Genomic DNA, 9,011 nt, shown 5'->3' on the forward strand with positions numbered 1-9,011 from the left:
CCAATTGATTTGAAAATGTACAATTTCCTAATACTAGAAGCACTTCTGATTAGATATTAAAGAGATGTAATGCAAACAAACACATTTATACTTATTTTCTCACCCAATGAGAATCGATAAGAGAATCGATAAGGAATCGGATCGATAAGCAGAATCGGAATCGGAATCGTGAAATTCTTATCAATTCCCATCCCTAGGCAAGAGTGACCAAAGCGACCAAAGCGACCAACGCTACCAGCGGCCAAAGTTGAGCGACCAGAGCGTCAAAAAGAAGTTGAAAACTTTGTAACTTTATGCAAATGACTATGACGCGCTTCAGCGGCCAAACACTGACAGCCAATCGGAATGTAGACGCTCTTCGCTTGCGTGGATCCCAGGGAACACCGGCAGGCACTTTGGTTCCTACCTACCTTTATTCACTCACTGAACAAAATGTCGGCTGAAGTATTAATCGCGGCTGTAACTGGGCACCCGGTGTTGTGCGAACCAACCCTTTTTCAGTTCAGAGATCGAAACGCCATAGTGGTTTGGATACCAAGTGATGATAAGCGGGAGTATTTATACATCTAGAACGTTCGTATTTAAACGGGAATCATCACAGTAGCCTACAAGACCACACAGACCAAGTCTGACTGGACATACACACAATACATCACATTAAAACTAGACACGCGTTGATAGATAGATAGACAGATAGGCCTAGATAGATAGATAGATATGTTCCATTATTTGCCTTGCGGAGCCAACCAGTCCTGTGCACGTATGCAAATTAGCCATGTGCGCCAATGTCTATTTGTTTTGAGTGCGACGAATGAGTGCAGATCATGATTTGCAGATCCAGATCAGTGAAACATATTTTAACTAGCCTACTACAGCACGCAGGGTTTTTTGTTCTCGGTTGTAATTAGCCTACATTTTAGGATTTTTTTTACATTGGTGGGAATCACTGTCCTACTTGTTGTCGAAGCACTTTATCCAACAATCAAAACCGTCTCGGCAATATGGCCAAGGTGTATGGGAGAGTTCACTCTTTGATATGGCTGTCTGTAGGGCCTACTAAAAGCATACGGCTCCTTTAAATGCGTCTGCATAATTGAATTGTACGTCATGAGCGACCAAAGCGACCAAAGCGAACAGAAAAATTTGCAGCGAAACTTTGTGAGCGACCAAAGCGTCTTTGGCGCTTTGGTCGCTCCTTGTGTGGACGTACAGTAAGGGTGAAGGCAGCTCTCCGACAGAAGGAAGTGTTAGAAATGGCATGTCCTTTTCTACGAGAGCCTGTGGACGTAGAGGCTGCGATCCTCAGAAGGAATCTCCGTGAGGAACGATTATTAAGACCCCGGTTGGATATACTTTCTTTTCCTGATAATTTTCTTCACGAGCCCTATCGTTTTTCAGCGCAATCTATCATTTATTTAGACCACCTTCTCAGCCCCCATGTTAACTGTCAAACGCACCGGGGGCATGCTTTAAGTTTAAGTTTTGTTTTTTTAACGCAATTAACGCATGTGTAGAATGATCCGCCCCGTGCATCCCACCCGCTCTGTAGGCTACCCGTGCATCCCACCCGCTCTGTAGGCTACTACAGTCACTTTAACGTTGTGGCTTTCCCATGATCAGAGTAGCTGACTAACGACGGACCTATAACTGCTGCAAGTCAAGAAACTCATTTTAAGAATGCAAGGCAGAAAAGACCCTGGTACTGCTTTTAACCAGATGCTGTTCTTCTCTACATGCACATGCTCAGCATAATCGTCTGCATTGTTTACTGAAGTACAACCCTTTGAGTAAACTGTTCAAAAAAATAACTTGTCCCACCACAGCCCGTGTTCTAATAAAGACAATCTACTTATTATGAGGATTTCTTTATTTCCTGAAAGCACAAAAAAGAAAAGTCATTCATATTGGGTATGTTTTTAGAGCAGGGAACAGTATCCCAGTTTGCACCTCTCCCACCTTTAACTTATGTTCCAAAATTTGGATCTCCAAAGCATCCTTTTGCATCTTTTGCCTAAGGTGGTCCATTTCCAAGTCTGCTTTGTGTATTTGCTTTTCTAGATAGATTTTATATAGCTCTTTTACTGGAAGCATCCGCATCAGCTTCGCCACAGGACCGGAGGCTGGCAGCTTCCTCCGCCCCTCTCAGAAAGGTCTAAAGGAGCCGGCACCACGCCGCTTATGAGATAACAAAAAGTGAATGTGTATTTCTCTCGTTGCTTTTTGTCATTATTAAAGAGAGGCCTGATTCTCAGATATGCATGTTGGATGGCTACTGTGTAGGTCTGGGAAGAACCTCAGGCCAAAATCTTGCAAGCGAGCCGCTGGGTGCAGGTGCAACGAGATGGAGCACTGGCTGAGTCATTCCCTGCAGGGCTGGAGCTACAGATATGCATATGCGTCCTTTGAGACCCCCTTTGATATATAAGAGACCCTAAGGTATAGCTTACTTGAAAATGTTCTCGACTCAGTCACCTATTGCATCACTTCCTTTAGGGCCTCGGCCTCCTAATTGATCATAATGGAATGACCGCTCACAAATATTTATTTAATAAATTGTTTCAAATAACCCTGCCTCGTTAAATCAATAAGTTTGGTGTTTTGCTTTCAAAAATAGGTTATAGAAGAAGTCTAAACTGCAGAAAATAAAAACATCCAAGGTTCTGTCATGTTAAAATTGTACCGGGGGCGAAAATTGTACCAGCCTACGTCATCCATAGTAATCCATTCCAAACCTGCCTGGCAATGGGCGATCGCGTCGAATGACGTGGGAAGGTTCTTGTACATTCTCAAACTCATTCATTGAGCGCGACAAGACAGATAACACTTATTTTACAAATTACATTTATTAGCGTTCCTAACTTTATATTTGTATTGTATTGCAATGTATTCATCTATTTCCCTACACAGTAATAGCTAAATGTTATGGGGATAGCGTGAATAATAATAATACAAAAAACATTTACCAGTTAGTAAATGCCTGCTCACCTATCTACCAGAGTCGTGGACTCGAGTCAGACTCGAGTCATGATTTTGATGACTTCAGACTCGACTTGACAAAACGACGCATGACTTGCTACTCGACTTAGACTTGACTGCTATTGACTTGGGACTTGACTCAGACTTTGCCTCTTTGACTTGTAATGACTCGACATGTCTGAAGTAAAAAAAAAATATTGTTAGATATCAGCTGCTTTCACACCACCGCGCGGCTACTCGCCGCCTCCGCTTTCCCCGTGTTAAACTTTCGGCGGCAGTAGCAGCCGCTTTTGAAAACGCCTGGCCCTTTCACACCGCTGCGCTGAACCCGGCAGCGAGCTGGTTATCAGGGAGGTTGCCGCGCAGCGGTGTGAAAGCACTGTCAGACATGCAATGCGTGGAATGAAGTCTGCGAAACTAATCACACACTGAGCAGGACTATGATTGTCCTAATTTCCCGTTCGATGTAGATCCTATGAACTGTAATGCTGCCAAACACTTTGCTCCCTGGTCAAAAAAACAGAAACTATCGCGACCATTTTTACGGTCATATTTATTTCGTTGTAGTGCTAGACAGGTAGCCTAAATAAATAGCTTGCAGGCAAATATCTTGATTATGTGACCAATGCTATGGTTATTTATTTGATCTAGACAAATAACTGGGATAAGGCTACTCATCCATTCACACCGCAAAAAGCTCTGCTGAATAACATGTTACTTGGTTCTATTTGATAGATATGATTGGGGTTTAACTTAGAGCAGCCGCAGTAGCTCGCAATTGGTCCACTGAGCTCCGTCGGTACTTTTAAAGGTCCCATGACATGCTATTTTATGTATTCTTTAATATAGGTATTAGAGGGCAACTAACACAGTATGCAAAGACGTTCCCGAAATTCAGCCGTGGTGCAGAGTTACAGCCACTCCGAGCCAGTCGCACATTGAGCTTCCCCCAAATGCGCTGTTTTGGTGTCTGTAGCTATAATGTAAATGAGGAGGAGCAAGGCGGGTCAAGGAGGAGGGTGGGGGGGGTGAACCTGAGCAGCAGTCACGGTACCATGCGCTCTGTTTACAGTGGATGTATCGCAATGGCGAGGCGCACACAGCCATTAGCCGTGTTCTGTAAATATTCTCGAACACACGGGAGTCCTGGAGCTCTATATCTAAATATTATCATATAGCCTACATAGATATCTATATCATATAATATATTAGCCTGACGATGTCATACTCATAATTCTAGTCAGAATATGAGTCTGAGACCGAACCATTGGGCTGTGATTATAGGGCGGAACCAGGAAGGAAAATGCCTCTTCGCTCAATTGGATAGACCTAAAACCAATCAGAGCAACGTAGTATGTGACGTATGTTGTGCGACGCACAGCTATTCTCAAACTAACTCAACTGAGCGCACGTTCGAAGAAGTAGAAAAAGAAGATGGACATAAACGATTTATGCCGGTTTTGTAAAAATAATTTAAGGATACACGTACAAATTGACGTGACGTGGTTGATTACGTTAATGTGTATCATCTGTCCATCAACGTATAAAGCCCGCCCTTACAATTTGATTGGTCAGATCACTTTTTCGAGGCCTTGAATACCTCCCAACTAGCTCAATTCCAGACTGAATCTCCCAGACCAAAAATTTTGTGGGCGGAGTTCAGGCTGGTATCCAGGCTTATAGTATCACGGCCAAAATCTGTGTGAGCCGATTATGAATCTCAAACGAACGCGTTGGGTTCTCCGACGTTCCTGGTTCTTCAACGTCCACATCAATGTGAAGTAGACTGAACCGCGACAAGGAGGAGAAAGGGATTGTTGCCGGGCAGCGCTTAGGCACCTCCGCCTCCGGGGCGGTGGTCCCTCAGCGGGGCTCAAGCGGGAGACATTTGCCGCCAACAATCCCTTTCTCCTCCATGTCGTGGTTCATGTTCTTGAGGGAGGCAAAGCCAAAGTTCCTTCCCCCCAATTCATTCTCAACCTTGGCTGCGATAACCCCCACTACGAGTCTCGTTGTAGAAATACCAGAGACGAGAGTCCGAACACCAAAAGCAGAACGGTTATCCAAATAACGGTTATCCAAGGAAGTGTACAACACTTGCGTTACAGTTCTGGAGCTCTATATCTAAATAATATCATATGATATAATAGGCTACATAGATATCTATATCATATGGTACATATTATCACGGCCAAAAGCTGTGTGAGCCTCCAGACGATATTATGAATCACATACGTCTCTGATTCTTCCACTTTCACATCAATCTGAAGTAGACTGAACCGCGTTCTGCCTGCTGCCGGCTGCCCGCTGCCGGGCGGTGGTGCTTCGCGGCGGTGGTGCCTCGCGGCAACCGGCGGCATGTCGCAGTTCATGTAGGGAGTCAAAGCCAAAGTTCCTTTTCCCCAATTCCTTCTCAACCATGGCTGAGATAACCCCCACTACAGTCTCGTTGTGGAAATATAAGAGACGTCAAAGAACTGACAAGAAACACTTGCTTTACAGTGTGTGTATTCACACACACACACACACACACACACACACACACACACACACACACACACACACACACACACACACACACACACACACACACACACACACACACACACACACACACACACACACACACGTGGCGCTCGCACGGCCGTGTCTCATTGGCGGCCCAAATTCTCTGGGCGGGACAGGCAGAGTAAGGGGAGGAGCTTAGATGCTATGTGACGACATATGAAACCACATTCCAAATCAGCGAGCTTGAGCCTCCGTTTTTTCAAAGGCGAGCAGAACGCCTACACTGGAAAAAGTATTTCATTGAACCAATTAAAAAAATGTTAGGTAATGGTTCACATCTATATTACATAACTAGTCTTGAGCCAATGACAAATATATAGCTTGCCTCAAACAATATTTCCTATGTTTATAAAAACAAAATAATACAACTTGGCACCAAGTATAATTCTATTCTTTGAATGAAGTTAATACATTTAAATCGTATGTTAAATCCTAAACAAAAAAATATTGATTCACTCCAACAATTGTTTCTCATTTAAGAAATATCTATCAGAAATAATTTGTTTTATCCAATTTAAAAGATAAAAATCGAATCAAACAATTGTTTCTCATTTGAGAAATATCTATCAGAAATAATTTGTTTTATCCAATCAAAAAGATTAAAATTTAATCAAACAATTGTTTCTCATTTAAAAATGAACATTTTTAAACATAACATCTTTTTGTAAACAATATATATTAACAATCTAAATGGCAGAGTTAGGCCTACTCCAGACCTCCCTCCAGACACAGAGAGGCTGTGCTAGCTCACAGAACCAGTGAGTCATCGTCACTCTGGTCAAGGCTCTCTACTGCAGGTTCAGCTGTAGGTGCTACCTTGAATGAATAAGCAGCTGATGTTCCAAAAAGCTTCAAAACATGATCAGGCAGCTGGTGCTCAAAGCAAGCATCACCTGACAGCTTTAATCCATATCGGATGTATAGGATGGAGTTTAAGGTCTGCAAGGACATCCGGTTCCTGAGTTTGCTTTTTACCACGAGGACTGAGCTGCCTGTAAGTGCGTAGAGACGGGGGAGGGGCCGCGCAGGCACCCGGTGCTCGTTGTGAAGAGGTAATAGCGATAGTGCTTTCACCTCAAAAAGTCGCCAAAAGTCACCTATAGCAGCTGAAAAAGGAGCTAGATTTGTCGCTTTTCGCTGTTTTGAAAAAAAGTCGCCAAAAGGGTCTGAAAAGTAGCTAAATATAGCGACAAAATCGCTAAGTTGGCAACACTGCGGTTTGGTCCAGTAGTCGTAAGCGTCTTTGCATTTAATGCGTGTACGTAACCTTGAAATTGTACATTTGTCCAAACAAATATTTCTAAATGTAGCTCTTAATCAAATATAACAGTGTTTTAGGAAGAAAACAAAAAAATATTATTTGGATTGAATGACAAAATTATTAATCAGTTGAATACACAACCTTAAAATTTTAAATTTTTCAAAATGGATATTTCTTAATTGAGCTCCTAATTAAAAATATCTAAAACAAAAAATGTTTATTTGAATTGAATTACAAAATAATAATCAGATGAAGTACCGGTACGGCTTAAAAACCTTTTTCCAGTGTAATGCGCGTTTTACACCGAACGCAAGTTTTAGCCACTGGGGGACCATAGGCAGGCTAGGGGAACTCATATTTATGTTAGAAAACCTCATAAAGTGAGATTTTCATGCCATGGCACCTTTTGACAAGTCTGAATTCCCAACTGACTTCCCAACAAGACAATCACAGCTCACAATTATCCATTAACTTTATATTATGGCTATATAATATATTGCATATTATGGTATATCATTTTTATTATTATAGCATGGTTTGTTTTGTCCTTACAGATTAGTAACAATTTATTAGAGACCCTAGGATATCAATATAATTGTTCAAATAAATTGTAAACAATAAAAAGGTCAGAGACAACTTTTACACTATTCTCATGCTAATGTTACGGGTCCCAGGATTGGGTGCCACGGCAATAATAAAGAAATCTGTAATATGCAGAAAATGGTAAGAAGCAATGAAGACACGACTGCTCAGTTCGTCATCCAAGTTGTGTCTCTATTCAAATTCACAAATAAAATACAAACATTTCTCTGAGTGTCTCTTGTTCAGTCTTCAACTGTTTAAGTAAATCACATACTAACCACATCGTACATCCTATTCTAATTCACATTCATCTCATTCATATCTCATGTACATTCAATATTCTCCATTAGTCCACTTACCTCTACTTGAGCAACATACTCATTTACATTCACCTGTTTCAGTGAGTTAAGGCATCAATAATAATATAGTGCAATAAACAGCTTAATCCACTGTGTAGTTGGCAACATGTAGTTGGCAATTATTCTAGATTCACACACACTTAAATAAAACAAAAGTATTAGGCCTACTCAGAGAAAGCTAAATGTTTTCAATACAATGTAAACCAAGTTGTGACGGTGCCATTCCGTAATTCCTACGCCTCATTGTTCCGACGTCTCAATGGTCCGAAATATTTTCCCATTAGATCGACATGCCACTATGCCGACGGTTCAATGTTACGAAAACGGAACCCATTGTTCCAAAGAGCTGTTTGTCCGATAAGTCAAACAAGAGGCGCATTAGGCCGACGGTTCTATATGCCGAATAGGCCTACCTCTCTCTCTCTCTCTCTCTCTCTCTCTCTCTCTCTCTCTCTCTCTCTCTCTCTCTCTCTCTCTCTCTCTCTCTCTCTCTCTCTCTCTCTCTCTCTCTCTCTTATAAATGTAGATGCTATGGCAATTCCTGATTAATTATTTTTAGGTTTGGGTCCCGGGAGACCCCAAATGTCTCTTTTTGCTCTCGAAGAGAAAAGGTTTGGAACCCCTGTAGAAGGAAAAGAACAAAGACTCTGAAAACAATATTTACTATCATCGCCATGACGCATGCCTTTTACCTAAAAGAGAATTAAAGATTAATACAATGACCTGTGTTGACTTTAAGCCTTTTTATTTGAATATTGCCCATTGTATATTCTAAAATATTATACAAATATACCAGCGTCGTACTAGGCTGATTTACTTAGACCTTCATTCATTGAGGCGGAATTTATCACAAGAAAGAGGTAAAAACTCCAAGGTGCTTCTTGGTGGGGAACTGGAGCATTTCTTGTAAATGGTGTGACTTCAAATAATGACATAGCCACCCCCCCTCCTGGGTGTAGCCCACCCAGCTCAGCTTTAAGAGGCGCAGGTAGAGAGACGGAGCTCACATCTTCCTGCTCTCAGGAGACGCAGCGGACAGCCAAGGTAGGACAGAAACAATCTCTGCTCGGTTATATTGATTGAGTCACCCGATACAAAAAGGTTGTTGCGGTGCTGATTTTTCTTTGCACCCATTTGGAACGTTATCGAATGGACGTAATCAGTGGTTATCAGCCCCAAAACTAGCATAAGAAATGTGGACCGTAAATGTTGTGGATTTCACTTCATGTTTCATTGTGATTTATTTTATAACCAGTGTGATATTT

At 41.8% G+C, this 9,011-nt stretch overlaps 2 protein-coding genes across 4 annotated transcripts in view; one reads left to right on the forward strand and one right to left on the reverse strand.

Moving 5' to 3' along the window:
* LOC132463690 (uncharacterized) overlaps window positions 1-9,011 on the reverse strand; it is a 142,960-nt gene that overhangs the window by 73,158 nt on the left and 60,791 nt on the right. The window lies entirely within an intron of this gene.
* LOC132463689 (uncharacterized) overlaps window positions 1-9,011 on the forward strand; it is a 139,861-nt gene that overhangs the window by 36,185 nt on the left and 94,665 nt on the right. Inside the window, exon 1 of one of the 2 annotated variants that reach the window (XM_060059990.1) lies at window positions 8,732-8,790. The exons of the other annotated variant lie outside the window; for it this stretch is intronic. The gene's annotated coding sequence lies outside the window, so the exon portion shown is untranslated. Of the gene's footprint in view, window positions 1-8,731; window positions 8,791-9,011 lie in introns of those variants that run through there. 2 annotated transcript variants of the gene reach the window in all.

The sequence above is a fragment of the Gadus macrocephalus genome, chromosome 8, assembly GCF_031168955.1.
Source record: "Gadus macrocephalus chromosome 8, ASM3116895v1".
NCBI lineage: Eukaryota > Metazoa > Chordata > Actinopteri > Gadiformes > Gadidae > Gadus > Gadus macrocephalus.